Source organism: Dromaius novaehollandiae, chromosome 2 (assembly GCF_036370855.1).
Source record: "Dromaius novaehollandiae isolate bDroNov1 chromosome 2, bDroNov1.hap1, whole genome shotgun sequence".
Classification (NCBI taxonomy): Eukaryota; Metazoa; Chordata; class Aves; order Casuariiformes; family Dromaiidae; genus Dromaius; species Dromaius novaehollandiae.
In genome coordinates, this window is record NC_088099.1 from 130,852,161 (window position 1) to 130,874,929 (window position 22,769).

Sequence of the window (22,769 nt, forward strand, 5' to 3'; positions counted from 1 at the left end):
TGAGAGAAGAGAAAAGGAGTCTGTGTTGAAAGCACAAAGATGAGAAGCACTGAGGGAAGTCAAGTGACAGGCAGGAAACAGGCAGGAAAGATGAAAAATGAGACTGCAGTCTGCAAAGGGACCAGAGAAAGCCATGTTTGAGGTGTGTTACATTTTCATGAGTAACTGCTTATAAGGCTGCATCTGAAGTCAAAAGAAAAGGCAAGGTTGCAGGTGGTTGCACCTGCTCTTGCTGTAGCTTCTGTAGCGTCTACGTTAGCAAGTAATGCAGCGCAAGAAAAGCACATCCACAGAGAGGGAAACAGTTGATGTTGAGGACCCAACATCCACCCTACCCATGTTGGTGCGGCAGGATTTGTTTCGCTTCAAGCCAGCTCTAGCCTGGTCCTATGGACTGAACGCCCATTCGTGGTTTGCATGCGTCAGAAGCACCCTGCAGTCCCTTTTCCAGTTTGGCTTCATCTGAAAGAAATCCAGTTCATGTTCCCCATGATCACCCAGCAGAGTGAACCAAAGCTTAAGTGGAAAGGATCAGATGATGTACTTCAAAAGCAGGCTACCAAACTAACCCAGTAACATGGATTCACCCTACACCAAACCAGAGGCCCAACAGTGGCATCCATATAGCAGAAAGCAATGCAAGACAATCAACTATATATAGGAGAAACAAAACAAAAGGCCAAGCATCCAAGTCATCAATCTTTTCCAGTCCCCCAGCCATAAAGCAGTAACCTAATCATAACTAAGACAAAGCATGCTCCAGTTTCTCATTGCCAGTTCCTAATTTCTTATCAACATTTTTATTTCATGATGCAACTTTTTTATTTTAAAAAGGGTGAAGCTATGTGTGTGCCTGCACTTTTTGTGTGTGCATAGCTGTCTTTGAAAAACATCTGTTTATTCTGAGATACAAGGCCAGCCTCTATTCCTCATGAGACCACTGCTCTGTAGCTAAGAGACTGCCAGTGTACCTTCTGAAAAATGCAGCACCTACAAATCTTTATCAAAGACTGTTTTGTTTCTTTATCTGGGCGCATCACACATCCAACATGATTCCCTGAGTAAGTATCTGGACTTTGACTGAGTGGTTGATCATAAAATTTCCTTCAGGTCATCTCAAGTGATGTTTCTATGTAAAATACAAAACTGTTCTCTGCACATGCTGACGAGCCTTCCATTTCATTTCTGAGCAAAACCCTACAAATGTCATGCCACTCTTTCTCCCACCTCTTTTTTAATTCTTTGTAAGCAAACATACAAGAACCTCAATGCAAAAATCCCAACCTCAACTAAGATCAACAAATACAATTAAGATGTTTGCACAGAAATTCTGGATACATTTTTATACATGAGGGCAGCTACAGAATTTTGGTTTTATTCCCAGATAATTAACCAACAGGAAAAACAGCTGAAGGTATAAAACAGAGTATCTTCACTGAGGTTCCTAACTGACTAGTGCTGCAGCATTATCTTTGCAAGACAGCCATTACTTACACATTTTGGTAAAATACTCCACAAGTTTAGCATTTTAAGCCAGTTTATGAATTTCTAACAGCCTCAGTCAATTCACTGAAAAGGTGCTGAAATACCCAAATGCCATAACCAAAACCAAATGAACCATAAACTTAAAGGTATTCTGAATTAGAGAGGTTAAGTCAAACTTCTAGTTTACATTTACACAGAAAATAAAACAAAGTTTAAAAAAAAGTCTGTGTAACTTTACATCCAAGCAGCAAAACATCTTCTTAATTGGCTTGGAATACATATAAAGTCTTTGTATTTCAGTTTGCCTTCTGATTTTAATTGGGTAGAAAACTACTGTAAACATTTTCTCTTTCTCACCCCTCCTTCCCCAGCTTTTTAACGGACAAGTGAGATATTGTTTAGCTGCTATATACTATACCTCAAACGCCCCAAACCAAAGCAGAGGATAAGTACATGTTCCAATTGCTATAGAGCACTGAGATTTCCATAGATTTTTGGATTATGTATTGCCAAAAGAAACTTGCATACCTCCAAAAAATTGACACTATTCTTAGAAGAGTTTAGTGCAACTTATAGCATCTGTTTAGCTTTGCTTTTCATTATCTGCTTCAAGAGAGAAGAGAAGACTTGGAAACTTTAGCAAAGCAACCTAGAAAGATTTGCTTAGCAATGTCCTGATTTCTGGTCAACAGCTCTGTACTGTACTTGTGCTTTGAACAAGTGCATCACTGTTCTCTCATTTAAATGTAGAATAATTCTAGGATTCATGGCAATGCCAGCTTAAACTTTGCTCTAAAGAAACCCTTTGTTTCAAATAATCAGTGCCTAGTTTTAGATAATTCTATAAAGAATCCTATTCATCCACCACATAACATATTAGTTAACGTGGAAAGAGCACCAAAGAACCAGCCAATCGCTGAAAAATTCTGAAGAAAAGTGAAGTTAGACCAATCTATTTGGCATGTGCCTTTTTAGTTACATATAATGTATGTACACATACGCAAGATGTAAAACATCAGTGGAAACAGCATAGTTTTTTCTTGACACAATCACTTTATATTAAGGAACTTGAAAATTTATGAACATATAAGCCATGCTCTCTTGACAGAATGATGTAGTTTTGTCTGTCATTGTTCTAAGTATCACATGATTATTCAAGGGATACTACCAGGGTCCAAATTTGTGTACCCTTGGGGAGAAACCCCATATGTTTTCAATAAAGGCTTTGAACACAGAAGGATGGCAGAAGAGCTGTTTAGACCCAAAAATTCCAAAGAAAACAGACTTTTTTTTGCAAGGACTGTTTTTTTTAAATTTCCAATTTTAAATATTTTAATATTAAAGTACTGCTTAAGCTTTCCCTGCTATTCTGAAAATCCAGAACCCCTTGTAAATGAAATTGATCAAGCTAAATTAATTATTTATATGAAATATATCATGAGTACCAGGAGATTAGATTAACACCATTAGACACATTAATAAGATAGGGTGGCCTAATATTCAAAGGAAAAAAAAAAAAGAAATAACACGGGAGGCAAGTTGGATTCTAGGCTGCCAGCATCTACTATAATTTAGATAACCTCCTTCCATTTCACTTCCTACCTCTCATAAAACATTGCTATATACTAATTAATGTTAGATGCTTTTCTAACTTCCCCTTTATGAAGTAACGGTGCATCCTGACAATGGCAGCCTGGGTGCTTTTACCAGGTAGCTTTTATTTCTGAGCTGTTCTGATTTTCTCCACTCAGTAGCTTCTGCAGCATTCCAAACTTCCAAACTTAATACAGCTTCCTTTTGCAAGATAAGGTTAAATCCCATCCATAAAGAGGGGAAAAAAAAAAAAAAAGTTTTGTACTCCCTAATTATCTCCTGTCGCTATTCCATGCTATTTCCAACATTAAAGTAAAGACACATACCATAAAATGGAAATTTCAGAGAATTAAAGTAAAAGCCTTCATTTTTTGAATGTTCAGTTCTTATTTATTTACTAAACTTAGCATGAAAGATAATTAAGGGCTTGATAATGATCCCAGTTTATACACATGTAACAATTAGGAAGCCCCCCCAAATCCTCTAAACCTAGACTATCATAATCTAAATACAGTTGTTCTGTCAAACTACTGCAGACCGAGTAGGTTATAATTTAAATACACGTCCCACACCCCTGTACTTAAACGGAAACTACACAGGGCACAAAAGTAATCAAAAGAAAGATGGTGGAGGGCTGCAACACTGGCCCTGTTAGCAGAGTTGGAAGGAACAGGGCTTGTTTAGCCTGAGAAGGGGAGCCTCCCAATACCTATGAGGAGGTTATCAAGAAGACAGAGCTTGACTCTTTACTATGGTGCACTGCATAAGAACAAGAGACAACAGTCATAAATTAAAAAGGGAATGTTCCAACTAGATATGGGGGAGGGGGGACAAAAAAAAAAAATCGCTGTGAGGATAATTGACCACTGGAAGAGGTTGCCTAGAGGAGCTGCGGAGTATCCATCCTGAGAGATTTTCAAAACCTAACCAGGCAAAGCCCTGAGCGACCTTCTCTGAACTCAGTGTTGAGCCTGTTTTGAGCATGAGGTTGCACTGGACACCTACCAAGATCCGTTGTAATTAAATTGTAGGATTTAGCCCTAAGCAGCACTTACCCCTTAGCATATCTTCCTAGATGAATCCAGAAACTTCATTGTAAAGCAATGTTATATTGAACGCTTCAGGATAACAATGCTCTCTCCAGAACACTCACAGTTTTTCTTTAAAATATTAATTTGAGCATCAACAATTAACGACACAAAGCCCTGAAATGGTTATCAAGATAACTTCAGAAAAATAAGAACTTTCCAACTCATCCCTTACTGTAACAGTAAACAAATTCCTCAAGAATTTGCAAGCATTTTGCATATATTTATATATCAGATTTTGCATCCTATACTATTTAGATAAATATAAGTACTCAGAGTCACTACAATTCCACAATTGTTCAACAAATACTCAAATACAAATTATAATTCCGTGGGACCCTACAAGTCTATTTTGATGTACCTACATTGAGTCCAGAATCCAGGGTGAAGACTCCTTTTGTTTGAAGTCTGTTCCACACTATTTTGCATTTAATAGCCCAATGAAAGAGTTTTAAATAATCTTGTTCCCCCAGTTGTTTCACAACAGTGAACAAGAGATGGAAAAGTACAGTCAAAGGAAAACTAATGATACAAACTAGAGGAGAAGGCAGCAGCAAAACAGCATGCTGGGTGCCTCACACGCAGCTGGAAACATGTCAATCCTGTTTCTCAGCTGAGGCCTGCCCCAGCCTAAATGGCACATCCCAGCCAAAGTATCAGAATTTGATACCCTTTAATTTTCTCCAAGAGAAATGTAACGGTCTCTAAAGTTATGCAACTTCTGCAGCGGCAGTATTTTGCAATAGTATTTGGCAAGGCACTTAGCACTAGCAGGTTGCCAGTTGTCACTGTAGTTTCAGACAAGATTGCCAACGAATAAAATGTGATGTCTCTTTGAATGAAGGAGCTTTGAAATAAACTCAGACACCAAATATTTCTTACCACATTCCCACTAGCTCCCAACAGGTGCTTTCCTGCCTTAAAACAAAGAAACACTGTACCAGTAAAACAAAGCATGTCACATACATGAGAGAAGACAGAAATTTCCCTCTCCTTGTGAGATGATGCTTGCAGTGTCTGAAAGACCCAAACAAAAAGATCATGTGAAGATATAACCTTATTTCTTCCTGTTCTTTCCTTTGCTAAAAGCTATGGAGGAAGATTCTCAACACAGACAGTCAGATGAGGGAACAGACTTACAGCTCAGTTTATAGTCACCCAAACCTGTGGACTGGATCAGTTATGCCAAGAACTAGACACCTGCATAATACAAAACTGATAGACTGGTACTTATCACCACATGGCTATAGATACGTGCCCCCGGATGGAGATTTCTGCATTGGAAAGAGTGCTTTCTTGCCAGGAAGCACTGAACACTTGCCTCTACTCCAACTTCAGAGCTTAGGCTCCTAGGCCAATTCTTTTCCTAAAACAACAGATCAAGTGTTGTGCCTCTCAAGAAACATGGGGGATGTTACAGAAATTCCCACCTCTGCTAATAGTCTCACCATCAACAACTAAGCACTACGAGGCGTGGAGGGCTGCCCAGGAAAGCACACAAACTGCTGCACCAGAGCCAGGCTCCTTCTGGTGCTCCCTCATCTCAGCCTCAGGCAGCTTGCTGCATCTTCTACAAGACGGCTGCAAACGGAAGTGAGGAGCATGCCCTTCTGTTCACTATGTCCAGCCTGTGCAGCAGCTGTGGAGGTGGGAAAAGATGCTGGTTCGAACGCCTTGAGCTCAGGGACCAGGAGCGCAGGTTCCCACTGCTGGAATGCTGTCCACACTTTAGACGAGTCCCGCCACCACTAGCTTATTATGGAAAGGTGAGCTCTAGTTCCTCTTCTGGCCATGCTTTAATAAGAAAGCCCATACAACCGCATTTCGAGACATAACTGATCCTATCAGCCTGTGTGTTTACAGCATGCTTGCCAGGTGTCCTAGTTTCTTGATCTCCCAGGGGCTTTGATGCTCGACTACAGCAGATCTAGGTAAGGCGCTTAAGAACTTTCTGCTTAAACAGGGAGATCCAATAAGTTTAAGACACTTTCAGAGTCAGACGGCCACTGGAAAACCTGGGTGTATAAAGTATGTTTGAGAACTAGGAATGTAAGCAAGAACCTCATTAACACCTTTTTAAATGTTCTCACAGTATTCTCAAACACTTCAGTTCTACTTTGGAAAGTATAACTTTTGCCCTGCAGGTTATTTTAGCATATGCATACTATTTAAATTGGAGCAAAACGCATACTTCAACATAAACATTCAAAGTGATATCTTCAAATCAAAACAACATATTGCCTTATTATAGCTCAGTCTATATAAACACATAGATTACTTGTGCCAGTTTCTTGGCCTACAGGAAAAAAATTCATAGCAATAAAAATCTTTAATGACTTATGAACATCCAAAATGGAGTCACAAAAACAACCAGCAGTGACTTGGCTTTTGGGAAGTGCCCACTCTTTAAAAATAGCATTTTTCCAAATGTAAAGTTAGACAGCCAAAAATAAATAAATCTTCATTTATAATTGCAAATGTGTGCTGGAGTCTGGTCTCAGTTTATATGCAGAAATGCTGGGCCTTGGTGTATAAAATTCCTCATATCCAGGGGATAAAAATGCCCTAGTATTTGCATACAAATTATAAAACCAAAACGATCTGGAAAATGATCTGGGATATAGGGAGGATCACCCAGGAAAGGCCTGATGTGTGGATGTGGCTGAAGGATCACAGCTTAATAGAAGCTTAACCTGTACAGATGGGATGGAAAAAAAGATTTAATATACTCTCTTATACAGTGATGATGAACATGAACCTGCAATTAGCCTGTATGGCATTATAAAAATGACAAATGACATGTGATTTCCATCAGAAATCCTAGATCCCAGGGGAGACAAGAGTTGCTATGCATCTATTTTTATTTATTAATACCTGTGACATTTTATCTAATATACTTTATTTTTGGCACTCAGCATATTCTACTGAAGTATCTTGTTGCTGGGTCAAGTCAGCTTTGGAGGCTGGCAGCTACCCCAGCTACCTAGAATGAAAAAAAAATCTGCATATTGAAAATCAGGAATGACTATTTTAAACATATGCCATTACAGTCAAATTATCCACCTACTTGTGGATTGACTTTAAACAAGTCAAAAAAATGAGCAGACTAGTAATTTTAAGAGTGCCCACATCTTAAAACTTGAAGTAAACTAGCTCCTTACAATACATTCTTTTATAAGCAGGTAACAGCAGAGTTGGCTACAAACCACCCAAGTAACATCCCCCTTAGGTCCTTTGAAGACCTCTGTTCAATGAGATGCAAACATCCAGCCTTTTTAAGCTCCTCAAAAAGGTGTCCGTCCTTAAGAGAAAAACGCAAATAGTAACAATAAAAAGCAACAATTTCAATCAGTTGTTGATTATCATAACAAAAATTCCCTCAGAACAACAAAATTAATAAACTACAAGTCTTACAATACTTGGGAGATAGGCCATATATACCAGTCCAGCATAACTCTCTTATCTTCTCAATCATTTAAGATTATAGGTACTGAATTTATTAGATTAATATGAAAGAAGATTAAATACAAGAGATGTCTGCATCCATTTCAAATGTCCAATATCAATTTCAACACAGTTTCACTGCTCAGAGCATGTAATGTGGAGGGTGTAGCAGCTACCAGAGTAAGGGAGATTCACACTGCTGACAGTTTTTTGCTGCCAACCAGTATATATTCACGCTCTTTGTACACTCTTGATGTTCATGAAAGAACCGAGCCAAAGGAGATCAGAAAGAGCAAATATGCAAAACTTGTGTGCACAATCTCCTGTAATTACCAAGTCATGCAGGTGAATGTTGTGTGATATTCTTTCAAGCTCCACTAGTTCTTCCCCTAACACAAACCCTGAAAGTTGACATCAGAGTTTTATCTTATCCCACAAAGAGCTGTGCAGAAAATACACATACATTGTAACCCCTTCCTCACAGAAGGAACAACAGTTTCCTAATTCTCTCCTCACCTCCAACCTTCTCTCATATATAAGGTGTTTAAAGGGATAAAGAGGCCATTCCAGGCCTCACCCCCCCGCCCAGATTTCACTGGAAAGAAAGAAAGCAGACCCAAACTGCACTAACAGCCTTTCCTCTGCAAAACACACAGCGAACAGAGTGAAATAGAGTCTCCCCATTCTCCGGAGGTACCAGAAAGGGGCTTCCTGGAAAAGGGCTCTTTCAGCTACTCCAAATTTAAACACAAAGCCACTCCTTACCTCTTAAATGTCTGCTTCCAGCTCAGCACCGCTGTTTATAGAATTAGGTAGTGGAACTGAAATAGGGTTTGGTGTTGTCCGTAATTGCCACCCACAGCTCAAGCCCTTCCAGCCACCAAAGCAAACATTAAGGAGTAGTATACATACAGACAGAAGCAGACAGAGAGAGCAGGGCAAGAATGCTAGAAAGAGCAAGCCACACTGTGGCGGGAGAGGGGGAGGATAAAAGAATATGAGAGGAAATGCAGAATGGCTTTGCAACTTACAATATAATGTTTAAGATTACACCAACCGAAAAGTAGGGATTTCTCCATTTTTGAGTATGCCTCCGAGAGCACTTTGCCCCCGGTCTGTAACTAGATCCATGCCAGCCGAGCCCTGATCCACAGGGATCAGGCTTCGGGCGAACAGTTTCAGTTCCTCCTCCTCCTCCTCCTCTCCGCAGGCAGCTCGGAAGGGCGAAACTGAAAACACTCCCGAGGAGCGCCGGGAGGTTAGGAGAAGCCCTCTGAAGTTTCAGGGCTGCAACAAGGCAAAAGGTCTGGCTCGCGGGGGAGGAGAGAAGGGGACGGTTTGGCGCCTTCGGCTCTGACAGCCCCTTCCTAAAACACCGGCGCGGCCGGGCAGCGGGGCCGGGCGCCCCGCAGACCCCCCGCCAGGCCCCGCCGCTTATGTAAGGCGCGGCTCCGACCTCCTCGGCGACCCCCGCAACAGCCCCGCCGCGGGCGCGCAGGGAGGAGGGCAGCGCTCCCGCCCGCCCGCCCACCCCACCTACCTACCTCCCCCGGCCGCGCCGCTGTCCGCCCGCCCGAATTCGCCTCTTCCTTTTTCCTGGCCGGTGTCCCCGGGGTTAAATGCTCCCTCCACTGACGTGTCAGCCGAGCTCCTCCTGCCGCCGCCGCCTGACAGGCACCGGCCGCAGGGGGCTCCCCCCACCCCGCCGCCGCCGGCGGCGACGGGAGCGGCCGCCCGGCCACGCGCGGCCGCCCGGCGGGAGGCGGTGTCAGGGCGGCCCCGCCGCCTGAGCCGCCAGCACCGGCCCGCGCCGCCCGGCGCGGGGTCAGGCGGGGACGCGCCGGCCGGCGCTGCGCCGCGCCGCAGGGTGGGCGCCGCCGCGGTCCCTAGCGGCCGAGGGCGCGGCCGGCGGGGGCCGCGCGCAGGCGGGCGGCCATCACGGGCCCGCCGCCCCCTCACGGCCCGCCGCCGCCGGCCGCCGGCCGCCCGCGCCTGCCCAGCCCGGTCCCTCGCGGCGCCGAGGCTGTAGCTGCGGTGGGGGGCGCAGAGCGGCGCCTCCCATCCCCGGGGTGTCGGCGGGGCCTGTGGATGTTGGAGTCAAATCCGGATTACGGGGCCCTCCTTCCCCCCCGTGAAGTGGCGGATAATCCGGGATGATACTGTCAGCTCTCCCGCCCAGCACAAGCGCTGCCGACGTGGGGATCGGCCTTGCGGGACGGCCTGGTCCCCGCGTGCCGCGTTTCGGGAGTGGATTTCAAGCTGCTGCGACTGCTTCAGATCCGTTTCTGCCCGGTGGCAGATTATCTGTTCCCTGGCTAGGAGAGGCCCTTGCACCTTTTCCTCTGGTCCTAGCCCCTCTCAGAGGCGTGTTTATTCCTCATGAGGTGAATGTCCTACGTAGTTACATAACAGCGGAGCGTCCTGCCACGTGGCGAGCCCTCATGCCATAGCACAGCAGAGTGACGGATGGATTTTTGATGCCAGCATTTCATTCATGTGGCCAGCAAAAATGAATGAATTTGGCTGGAAGAAGGAAAGGAACTGGACTGCTACACGGTGCTCGTTAGAGACAAGTGTCTCTAACGACAAGGGTGTGGGAGGACCTTGTTCAAAGAGATGGTGGCTGTCGCATCTAAAGAGAGGAGTAGCAAGCAAGGGAAAAAAAGGATATAGAGCCCATTCAACGGCTCTTTTGAATGGCTCTTTTAGGAAAAGTATACTTGAAATGGGTTTTTGAAGAGTGCTTATCCTGGAGGAATGCATCGTGAAACAGATTTGAACTAGTTACAAGTATGAGAAAAAGACATAAAAAATAGGAAAATGTTGGTCTTCAAAAGCTTCTGCTTCTGCTCTTTGAATCATGTTTTGTCTCCCATCGCTGTTTTGTGGTATCGCTGTTGCAGTATAAAGGTCCATGACAAATCTAAAGAAGCCAGGGTGGTAGGTGATATCGCTGTAGCAGGAGGAGACATCTCCTCTCCTCTGTGGCCTGTCTGTACCTGACTCCTCTGATCACAGACCAGAAAGAGATGGTGCTCCGTTCGGCTCGCACGCACCCTCTGACATAGAGCACATTGGCTTCAGTTTTACTCCCTGAAAACATAGGAGCTGGAGGGGCAATTTTGTTTTCTTATCCTAGTCAGATTTGAGAGCTTGGAGGGGGAGTGGCGGTGAGGTAGGAAGGTGGTTGAAGGGAGGCTAGGTCAGGTCCTATTTAGAAATCCAAATTTAGGCATTCAGGTTTGAAGGACCTGAACTGCAAATCTCAGTAGTATTTAGAGTACTCCCAGCCCCTTCAGTCTTCTTGGCATTATTTTATCTTTTTTCTTCGATATTCACTGTCTGTGTTCTTTTCTCATGGTAGGATGTGGTAAAAATAGGCTTATCAGTTTGTCTTAAGTAACATTTATTTTTTTTTCTTTTCTGGCTATATTTTCCACGCTTCCTGCCACACTTTCATCTCCACATATCACCACAGGATGCAGCACAAAAAACCCACCCTTAATTAAAGTCAAAAAATATTTGTATATCAGATTCATTATTCTGAGTATGCTTGTCTAAAGTTCCCAAGTGGCATACCTAAGAAGATGATAACAGCTTAGAGGCTTCACAAAAACAAGCAAAATTTTGGAAAGGCTTTGGAGGTGGGACACAAGACAAGAGAGGTTGCTTTAAGCACAGAAGTGGCACAGGTGACATTCCTGAGTGTTAAAAAGAGGAAGGCAGAGAATACTAAGGAAGGCAAGAGCTCTTGGAAGGTGACATGCAAGGAAGAAAACAGGGATTATAGTATGGGTCAAAGTGAATCCTAGACAAAGAGCTGAATCTGGTGTTCTACTAAAGTAATTCCTAAAAAAATGACTGCTACCTCACAGCGTTTGTTCTATACATTTCATATAGTTCCTCCTTTTTCCCCCTTTAATTAAGCAAAGTGAGACTAAAACATACCACCAAAAGCCATACATCTTTGATGAAAGATAGCAGTATGCAGTTCTTGCCAACGTGGTATGATTTCACGCAAACTTCCTCTTTGCTCTCTTAATTTAATGCTTTTGTGAATGAATTTTTCATGCGAATGCTCATCACTATTCCTAGTCATTTGACTGCACCTGTACTTCACTTCTAGTCTTAGTCTCTTCTTTAGCACTTTTTGGAATTATAAACTTGAGCCATTACAACACTTTCTGTTGTGCTGAACATTTCTATTTTGGATAGCTTCTTTAAAACTCTGCTGAAGGTCCAAAACATTATGAAATTGAGACATTGCCAGATTGCTTAGCTCCTTTATTAGAGAAAGCTGAAGTACATTTAAACCTCATCATAATTTTCTGTTTCTGATAAGGCCTGCATACATTTAATAGTACCTCAAGGTGTGTGTCCTTGATCCATCTTCTATCTGTAATTGTTTAGAATATGGTCATACACAAAACTATTTTCATGACAGCTTCAAAAAGGCAAATCGCCAGAAAAAGCTTATGCAGTTTGAGCCATTCAAGAGATCTATTCCTGTTATCCAGAAATGATGCTAAAGTATTCTTACAGTATTATGTACTTGGGAGAAAGTGTTTCATTTACACAACTAAGCCCTTCCTGTGAGGACTGGATTTTCAGGAATTAGTCTTTCAGTATTAGGGCACTACTTCCACACTGGATTAGATTGGTAGAGATGAGACTGAACAATAGACATATCCACCCTCTCCTCTCCCTTCTCTCACAAAGAACTGAACTAGGAAAAAGTCTTGGAAGGTTTTGTTCTGTACCAGAACAGAAAGGAAAACAGAACAAAAAAGGTTCTTTTCCCCTCCCCTTTCCAAAGAAGAAAGAGCTGTTCTAGCCCAGTATAGCCTATAACTGGAAGTATCACCACAGCCTTCTTGTAGGTCTTTAACCCTGGATGGAGTACCTGCTTTTGCTAGCGCGCATCCCATACTGGCACCAGGAGTGAATTTGTGTTTCCAGAGCTCCAACAGAGTATTCTTGTATTAAGTTTGCTCCATGTCTAAAATTAAAAATTGTAAAAAGATCCATTCTAAGTGAAACCCATCTCAGTAATTTGACGATAGTACACAATTCTTTCTAGAGTTCTCCTGCCACTTAAAGAGAACACAAAGTTAGGAGGAAGAAAAAGAAAGGGAAAACCATAAGCAACTGCTTTTATCAATTGAGGAGGATGGGCAACTGAAAGTCTCTTGTAGTCCATTTTTTTGGTAAAAGTCTGTCTTTGACATGATAGAATCCATTTTTCCTGTTCCACATGCAGCTTGACGTACACTGGGTCGCTTGAGAGAGATACAATCTGTTTACAACTCACAGACTCGCTCTCTGACAGCCTGGAAAAAAATCTCTGGTCTAGACGACAACTTGTAGATGCAGCCCTGGCCACTCTGTGACACTGCTATGGTGGTGGGGCCCCTGGACAAGTGCAAATTCACATTCTTTCCAAGTTGCATTCCTCTGCACCATGGACCCTTCAGTCGCTACTCAGCCTGTTGTGCTCCTGTAAAGCCGCAACACAAGATCTAACTATCAGTGAGACTCATGAGCAGCCCCCTTTACTCTATGTAAATTTCATGTAAGGTAAAAACCTCTAAAAAAAAAAGGAAAAAAAATCACTCACCATTACAATCAGTGTTTTCTTTCTTTGTAATTGCGTTGTAAGAACAACATGTTTTCTTTTCGCTCTAATATTGCACTGTGAGGACATAAGTACATGGTCAAGGTACCTAATGCTACATTATCTGTAATAGGAAGCACTAAAACTAGAAAATCTTTAAAAGGAGGGTCTCAGTCCTGCTGCTGAACAAACAAAGCTAATAAATGTGCCTCATTCGTTCTGTCATCTGTTTGCTCTATCGTTTGTTTTCATTCTTACACATATCCTTGAAGACAGGTTGATTTGTTTAAGTACACACAGGTCAATGTCTGAATAGCTCACCTAGAAGGACCAGCAACACAGAAAGAGAAAATGGGGAAAAACAAATCAGGATGACACACTGCTTTTAAAGAATGACGAAACTCCTATCAGTGTCAGCAGTCTGGTACACAGACTGAGGGCAGAGTAAACCCTTTTCCACTATAAATCAGTATTTTTAGAGATGATGTATTCTCCATCTTATTGTGAGATACCAAACAACCAAGAAGGGGAAAAATATCTTTTGTGAGGCCACTTCTGCCTTGTTGCTATTTCTTTTCTCATTTCTTTGTCTGCTTCACCTATTTGCATATCTCCACCTTTCGTCTTTTTGCACTTCTTTCCCCATAGCAACTCTGCCTCTGTACATCCCACTTTTGCCTTCGCCCACATCACGAAGCTGTGCCATAGTGACATTTAGAAGGAAAAATTACAAAGGCAAAGGGTCATTAGCTGATGTAGACCTGGAGTGAGCTTCCTAGCATTATAGGCCAATGAGGCTAAAGTAGGGGAAAAGAAACAGAGAGACACTAAGGAAAGTAGAATAAAAGAAGGTATTTTCATCAAGAAAGTTTTAGGAGTGCAGAGCAGAAAGACAGTTATAGGAGGTGAGCTTTCCCCTAGGGTTGTCTGTTCAGCACACCAGACTGTACAAGCTCAGGCTAGTTAGATACCACCTAACCACCTACTATCAAAATTATTAGAAATACACTAAGGAAACAAATCAATGATTGCATACCATAAGAAAGGCTCATTCTGACATGGCATTAGTCTGCCCCTAAATCCATGTTCATGAAGAGGTTCCTGTCTTCAGGCACACAAACTCTCACTTTTTCACGAGTTAGTTCCTGAAGGATTGATAAAGTTTGTCCTTAGGAGGCTAGCTAACTCTTAATATTTATGATAAGCTTAGCACTTTAGAAGGTTTAGATATTGAATTTCTTTTCCTTCTGTAAGGTAGTACAATGCTTACATGTTTTATTGAACATTTTAAACATGGACTACAGCAGTGAAGATAAAAGTTCAATGCAAATATTACACAAAAAGAAACATTTAAGTGCTTGATTGAACTCTTGGAACTTAGTTGCCAAATCATATCTGGGGATCCCTGTCTAACTCCCATCGTGTCTCCGAGGAAAAATCATCTTCTGCAAAGCATCACCATTAGACTTTCATGTTGACACCCAACTCAGAACAGGGATAGAAGAACAGAGTTTGCCCTTCTCATAGCCACCATTTTACACTGTCTGTGATACACCACAATATTGGTTACACTTTCTACACATGGGATGCTTTGTTTTTCCAGTTTCCATTTGTATTCCTCACTGTTTTAACTAAATCTAGATCAGATTTTGCAGAATGTGAATCTAGCATAGATGACATGGATATTCAGGCGAGCTGCCCAGCCTCACAGGTGAAAATAGACATGTTTCCAAATCTTGGTTGTTACTAAATAATGGTCTTTAGCAGTCTAATCCTGAATGAAGGTGAATACTAATGCATTGCGTAGGAAGACTACATTGCCATGCTTGTGGGTAATTCTCCAGCACATGTAGGTGCTGTTACTTAGTGCCTAGCTGGGGGCAGCTTTCGACACAGTAAAGTACCGTTCTCTTCCTTAAATGGTGAAGGCAAGCAATTAGCGTGGGATCCTCAATCTAGGTAGTTAGTAAAAAGACATCATTTTCTCTCCCCTCTTTCCAAAAAGCCAAAGTACATTGATTACTCGCTTCTCATATTCTGTCATGCAACTGCTGTGGCATATTATGGTACCACTGAACATTTAAGTGTGTTTATTAAGTTCAAGGTTAATTAGACCAGAAGGTTCACTGCCCTTCAGTCTTTTGTTACTGGATACACTGTAAGGTTCATCCTTTCCTATCACAAGCCGTTTTAATTTTTGCATACAAAATAAAATGAATTTTTTTGCATTCAGGATCGCAGCTGCTATCAGCTATATGGAACACCAGTCACACTGTCTACAGCCATGTAACAGCCAATTTCTGCAAGTAGAATCTAACGGAAATTATGGAAGACAGTATGTTCTTTACATCTGTAATACAATTATTTTAAAATAATAAAAATATCTATATTTAAATGTTAAATACCCATTCTTAAACATCCAGTCAAGAACAAGATACTACTTCCCTGAAAAACAAACAAACAAAAAACCCACAAGGAAAATAGGCATTATGGCATGTCTTACAAGTAGTTACATATGTATCTACCCATCTAGCGACTTCCAAATGGAAAACAAGAAAGAAAACATGTTAGGGTGCCTAGTCATCTTAATCACTACAATATGTAACAATTAATAAGTTAGAGGCCCTAATTAAAACACTGAAGTCTACTTTTGCTTCTTCAAGTACTTTTATAGAAGGGAACGGGGATTAAATCTAACTGCTACAGGCAAAAACCTCATGAGATATAACAATGAAAATCTCAAAGAAGTTTAAATTGAAGTAACTTATCAAGGTTTCGACATAAGAGAACATATCCCACTTAGAAAGTATTTTTATTTATTTATTTTTTTCTTCTCCCTTTTCATTTTCAGTCCAGCAGTGATTGCCATTTTGGGGAACAAGAAAGTCCCTGATTCAGCTGTTTCCCATTAGTTATCAGGAAGTACCAAGCATGAAGTAATAGCTTTACCAGAAATAAAAACTCGAAACCTACCACAAATTCATGGAGTAGATGTTACTTGTTTTAATAAAGGGGATAGAGTGAAAAGTCCTTAAAAGGCAAAGAGAATAAGCCTTTTTAGCAAGAGTAGAAGGATATAAGGAAACTTAGTTAACAATTTTTTAGAAAACTTGAGAGGATAGTAAAGATTATATATATGGAGTCTATTTTTATACATGCTTAAATCAGAAGTGTTGTTGCCTAATGCTCACTCTTCATTAGCACTGCCAATGTTTTTCAGTTGTCTGATAATAAGAGTAAAACTTAAATATTTATTTTCCTTCAGTTTTGTATGGCTGGTTTCTCATCTTTTTTCTTTTTTGTTCTATGCTTTTATGCATAGAACTTTTATGCATTGCAATGCAATACAGATGAAAACTGGGAAACACCTGAAGTTACTGATGTTTTTCTATAAGCTTGCAAGCAGAAAAATTTAAAGTGTAATACAATGGGCATATCCTGAAAGAATAATCGAAATGCATAAGCAGAGGGGGGATATCTGTGTTACTGAAATGGCAGAACTTGTTGCCCAGGACTCTGTAATGTGCAATGACTCCATGCGAAAAGCTTGCATTTTGTTATCAGCTCTTGCTGTGTTGCAGCAGGAAGAAGAAAGGCAGTGTCCCAGATGTGCTAACCAACATGTATCTGGGGCTGCTCTAGGCAGATAGCACATATCAAACACTGGTACCTACCTGAATCTAAGGTAGCTTCTGTGCTGGTGGGAATTGCTGGAAGTTTAAGAAAAATCCTTTTGCACACATGATAGTAGATAGCTGCTCACAACAGGTCTGTTTGGGAAGTGTCTGGAATCCTAGGAAGGGACCGAGACACAATATTTAAAGCAGGGATTAGATAATCCTAAAGTGAGGATAAACCAGTGGTAAAAATGCTGTTTTCTCTGCTTTATGATATTTTCAGGTCGTATCTGTTTTTTAAGGAGTTATTTGGAAAAACCCTCCACTGTCTCCCCTATACCTAGACTTCAAAGGCAAAGTTTTTAGGCACAGAGTTACATATCCTCTGTTTTCTTCTCCATATTATTCAGACAGCTTTATTAAAAAAACCTGCCTGAGGTCTTCCTCTGGGGGCTGGTATTACGCAGCAAAGGCGAGGCATTGCTGGGTGTCACTCTCTGTAGCGTTGCGTTCCCATTTTTCACCCTGCTAAAGGCTCTCTCTGTCATTTCCCCAGACCAGACTTCCTGTGTGCATCACTTTGCCCATCGCCAAGCCCACTGCCAAGTCTCTGAATCATTTTAGTCCCCGACATGATGCTGTCATTCATATTTTTCTGGCATGGAAAGAAAATCCTCAGAGAGCTACTGAAGTGCTTTGGAAGAGATAAGCTGGGAGTGATGCTCTTGGGAGGGGTAATGGGCCTCAGTCAAAGTATTCCTTGATCTGTAGTTTATTATAAAATGAGCTGAGACTTTCGGTTCGGCTAACTGACACACAAGCAAGATGAGCTCTCAGTCACTTTTTCTCAAATTTTTCTCTTATTTTTTCCCTAGTTTTCAGCATAGTTAGTGAGTTTTTGTTTGTCTTGGTCAGAAACATTCCCTAAAATTTCATAGTTCACCCTAAGTGTTGGGCTGGCTGCTCGCGGAGTAAACAAGGAGGTGGACAAAACTCGTCAACTATTCAGAGGGCTGGACTCAGCAGTCACATAAACAAATACAAAGAGAGGAGGAGGGAGTGAACAGAGCAGGGAGAATAGAGCAAGTTTATCTTGAAGCAATACAATCTCAAACACATATTCTTTCCGTGTTCCCCCTCTTCATATGTTCTTTCTTTATTTGCTGAGATCTGGACTCCAACCTCTGGTCTATGTGTGATTCCAGCCTGTTACCTAGCTCTTGCAAGCTTAGATGAGAACATCTATTCTTTCTCTCACATCCTTTTTTTTTCTAGACCTCTGATTATTTTTTGTTCATCTAGCTTGGACTTTCCTCTGCTGATTCACATACTTCTGGAAATGAGGTACCAACATGCACTACCTTCGTTGAAAGCTCCCCTGTGACAACAAGAGTAGAAAGATCATTTTGTCCTACCTGTGAGCCTCATGCTTATGAATCCTCTGACAGGCTTTGCTTTGTCATAACAATATGACATAGCTGACTCAAGGTAAGTTTGTGATTCACTGTATACTGTGATCCTTGCTGAAGAATGGTTCCAAGAAATGTACCCCCTTATCTTGTGATTATAGCTGGGAATAAAGTATTATATCTGCTGATTTCTCATTCTTTTTATTTCACCAGCTTGTCCAGATCACTTTGAACTATAAATTTCTCCCTCAAAGTGCTTGCAACCCTTTCCAGCTTAGTGTTTCCTACAAATTTAATAAGTATAATCCCACAAGTAATTAATGAACAGATTGAGGACAGATGCCGGCATAACCTCATTTGATATGTTTTTACAGTTTGGTGGTGACCAGCTGCTCTGTGTATGCCACGGTTACGTAAGTGTGCTATCATCGTGGCTTTTCTAACTTATACTGCACTGTCTGATCTGTGAGAGGATGCTAAAACTCAAATGAATGTCAAAATAAGACAGCTGTCACTTCTTCTCATTTAGGTGGCCTTCTCATAGAAAGAAAGAAAGGAATGAGGCTACTGTGTCAGGCTGGCATTGTCAAGCCTCCCTCACGCTGATACTGTGTTTGCAGAATGTCCTCCTTATATCCCCTTAATTGTGTCTTACTCCTACTTTGGCCTCCTTGGATTTTTTTTTTTTTTTGCCATATTACTTTCTACTTTGTTTTTTGATTTAGTTTTTACTTTCTGCATGCTTCCTTCTTTTGTTTTTGGGCCAATGTCACTGTTTAACCAAGTTGATTTTTTCTGCACTTTACTGTTCCTTAGATTGGGATGGTTTGTGCACACATAAGCATTGATTTTTTCAGAATTTTTTTTTTACTTTTACTTTCTTGCTGTGAAATCTTATCTAGCAATTTGGAGATTTTCAATGATGCTATACTGAAATCCATTGTCCTTAATTATCTCTCTTCCCTCCTTCCCTTTGTCATTTCATGAGCAGTTGTGCATTTTACCTTCTACTTTTGTTCACTCTGCTAGATTTGCTCAGAATCAAATCTAGAAAGCCTTCCCTACAGGACATTTTTTATTCATTTTTTGTATGAATAAAATATCCCTAAAATTTTCTATCTCAGGCAGCTTTCTCCTACTGTATTCATTTACCAGCAGATGTCTGTTAAGTAGTTAACGTGCGCGTAATGAAGAACCTCAGTATGATTTTATTTAAAATCACCTCCTAAAATTATATCCACTGAATCTTCCTTATTCGGAGGTCTATAGGAAAGTCATACCATAGTGCGACCTCTTCTCTGCTTTCTCTTCAGCTGCATTTTGTTATTATTATTATTTGAGCAGATCTCCTGCTACGTTCTGGACCTCAGAACAGGCACTCATGTTCTTAATGTGCAAAGTGTTGTTTCCTGTTATTCTGCAATAAGCAATTTTCTTCTCTATTTTCATCTTGTGAATCACCCTACCTCATTTGCTACGCTAATGAAACCTTAGCATGTAGGCAAAGCTTGACTTGCAGTATATCCTGCTTATTTGCTCCGTAGTATACAATCAATTAGGATGTTCCCTAGTTGGACCCTCTGTTTTTCTTTATTTGATTAGTCAGATAAAAGGCAATAGAGTGACGAAGTGGTTGTATCTAATAGCACTGGTGTATCATAAACGTAGCACAGCAATTGCAGGAATCAGCGTGAAGGCTGGCTTGGCTGTCTTCTGCTGACACCTACTGCCAGAATTGAAGTCCAGCAAAAGGATACAACGGAAGGTTTCCACATTGGAGTGTCCGTCCTCTGTCCCACATAATTAATGACATGTAGCTTTGGATTCAGACTGTCAATATTGTACTTAAAGAGATAAATGCAATTCATAAGTCTACGGAAATAATAGTAATTCAGGTCAGAAAATGCAAAGCCTCCAGGAGCAATTTGTCTTTTTCTTGTAAAACTAGTGAAGGACAAGAGTTAATTGAAAATTACCTTATGCATTTGTTCTTCCATAATTTTATTGCTAAAAGTAAATCAATACTTGTCAAAGGCAAAAAGAGTTTTAATATTTTTTGATAGACCTTTATTTTTATTATGAATGGCTTTACATCAAATTCAAGAAAATCTTTCCTGCTCAGTAGTAGGGTCCTATTTCTTTGGGTTTTTTTGCAACCTTCCTTTTCACCTATTTTGATACCCAGAAATCACATACAGAACAAGGAAGTGTGGTCCAAGATCCTGCTTACTGGAAGGTTATTAGACTTAGCAAATTAATTTCTAAGGCCAAAGTCCTGCAATGGATTGTGCAGAGATTGATGCACGAGGGAGCCATGGTTTGGACCTTATATACTTGTATAGAAGACTAACACTGGAGATATCTGAACACTGGAAACTATTACAACATCAGGCTACTTGTGGTATGGGTGTTTCTGCATTTTGGAAGACAGAATGTTATATTCTGTTACTACAGGACAGGGCAATAAACCAGTTTGAAGAGTTCATCTAGTTTTCATTTGAACTGTAAAAACATTTAGGTTCAAGCCCTCAGGAGAGAATCTGAGGACAGAGCAGCATTGGGTTTTATTTTTCAGCCAGCTCATCCACTCCTGCCATTTCATACTTGTACACTGGATTCTCTCCTATGCCTTCAAATCTGAAAAATACAGGCTCTCAGCCTGTCCAGTTGTTCCAAATGCAAGAATAATCCCAGGCCAGGTGCCACTGCTGTGTGTCCTTCTCTGTAAGAAGCATTTGTTGGCTTTGCCACCCACTTATATTCTGGACTTGGGCATTCTTCTGTAGTGGAAATGGCTGTTCATTCTCCTCTACTGAACTGGATATTTGCAGAAGGAATTTCTCTAAGGACGAGACAATAAATCAGAACACTTAAATAAACGTGAATGTCATATAGATTTAAGTAAGCCTTTAGCAGCTGCTGAGATCAGTGATTGTGCATCCTCTGTGAACATACAAATCAATATGTCAGTCAGGGTGTCAGTTGCTCAACCTATTTTATTCTGAGGCATTTATCTTTTAGTATATTGGGATCGTTCCATTTCTTCAATTTGTATTTGACAGAGCACTACGGAGAGCAGATAAATATTCACAGTAATTGCTACTGAGACCTATATAATCACTTTACACAGCTAAGCTAATAACACTTTTAAATTCTCTTCATTTTAGTGGTCTATTGCACTAGAGATTGATTTTCCATTGACTGTCGCTGGACACTGTCAGTCCTGATGAATCCATTCTGTTAATTGTCTCCTTTAATGCTGGCAACAAGTCTCAAAGAGATTTTCAGAATGAAAAATGTAGAGCCTTAATTTTACAAAGGAGTTTGTGTGTGAAACGAATAGAACTTGTTTGCAAGATCAGGGCCACAAACTAGATTTTGATCCACGGACTAAAACGCAAAGCGTAGGTTAAAAAAAAAAAAAAGAAACTGTGTGCCTGTTGAGCAGCTTGTGTTGCATGCAGAGATTGCCCCTGCAAGGAGAGGGGAAAGAAGGCAGCGGTAGAGCTCTTCATTTTGGGCAAGGTCATACATGAACAAACTTTGCGAACATTGATTTTGCAGCAGCCAAGCCTTTGAACAGGTTATTTGGGTACTGTAATTAGTACTAGAATTAGAATGTCTGCCCACTATTTCCCTTTTGCATGTTGTTTTCCTAACATGCGTATGTTTTGCTAACCCACATAGCATATTTTGAGCAGCCCAAATTTGGTCTTGTGTACTGTAGGAATGACATTAATGTTAACAAAATGCATCTATTAGTGGTGTGAAATTAAGAATCTGTTGCAATGGCAGCAGTTCAAACTACAACTTTGTGACGGCACTGAAGAAAAAAAATTAGTATTGGAAATCATTGGCTCTAGTAGAAGAGGGTTATGAAAGTTATTTAGTTGGATGTATCCAGGACTATCAAGTCAACAATCCAGGTCTTCAGAAAAAAATCAGATGATGTTTTCTAGCCACAATTGGCTTACTTCAGTCACCCCAAACTTTTATGAATGCTGAACTGAAGTTGCTCACTGGTGATTCCTGTCTTTCCAGAACTATAAGTTCAGCTGCTGTCTGCCTTTGAGGACAACGAAGTGAAGAAGGCCTCTGAACAATACCCCTTATAGCATACCACAGTACATATGGTTGTTAGCGTGCAGGCTGTTAATAACACCTGCTAAAGTCAACAGCAACAAAATACATGCAGGTCAACAGCAGTTTGGAAGTGTGTGCAGAACTGGCTTAGCAAGAGCAACAGATACACTGCAAGGGCCAACACCATGGAGGACCTGAAGCCGCTCTGCGTGCTGAAGCACATGCTGTTGACTCTCTGTAGATAGCTAGTACTGCTAACAGTAGTAGCTTTTCAGTGCTTTTCAGACATGAGGGTGTCATACCCAGAGAGAGGAATTCTGTTCCTTGAGGGTTGTGATTGTCTGCCACCACTTTCACTCGAGCTCACTCTTGCGTTTTCTCTCTCCTCTTCCTGTCTTGAGTGTAAAGCTGAAATGTACGGTGCTTTTGGTGTGAG

At 41.1% G+C, this 22,769-nt stretch overlaps 1 protein-coding gene across 6 annotated transcripts in view; it reads right to left on the bottom strand.

Annotated features, from left to right (window-relative positions):
* The window catches only part of SGK3 (serum/glucocorticoid regulated kinase family member 3), a 62,681-nt gene extending 53,337 nt beyond the window's left edge, over positions 1 to 9,344 (bottom strand). Inside the window, exon 1 of one of the 6 annotated variants that reach the window (XM_064507451.1) lies at positions 9,155 to 9,344. The gene's annotated coding sequence lies outside the window, so the exon portion shown is untranslated. Of the gene's footprint in view, positions 1 to 8,641; positions 8,850 to 9,150 lie in introns of those variants that run through there. The other 5 variants (XM_064507448.1, XM_064507449.1, XM_064507452.1 and 2 more) reach the window with 5 other exon arrangements.
* Between the last annotated feature and the right edge of the window lie 13,425 nt (positions 9,345 to 22,769).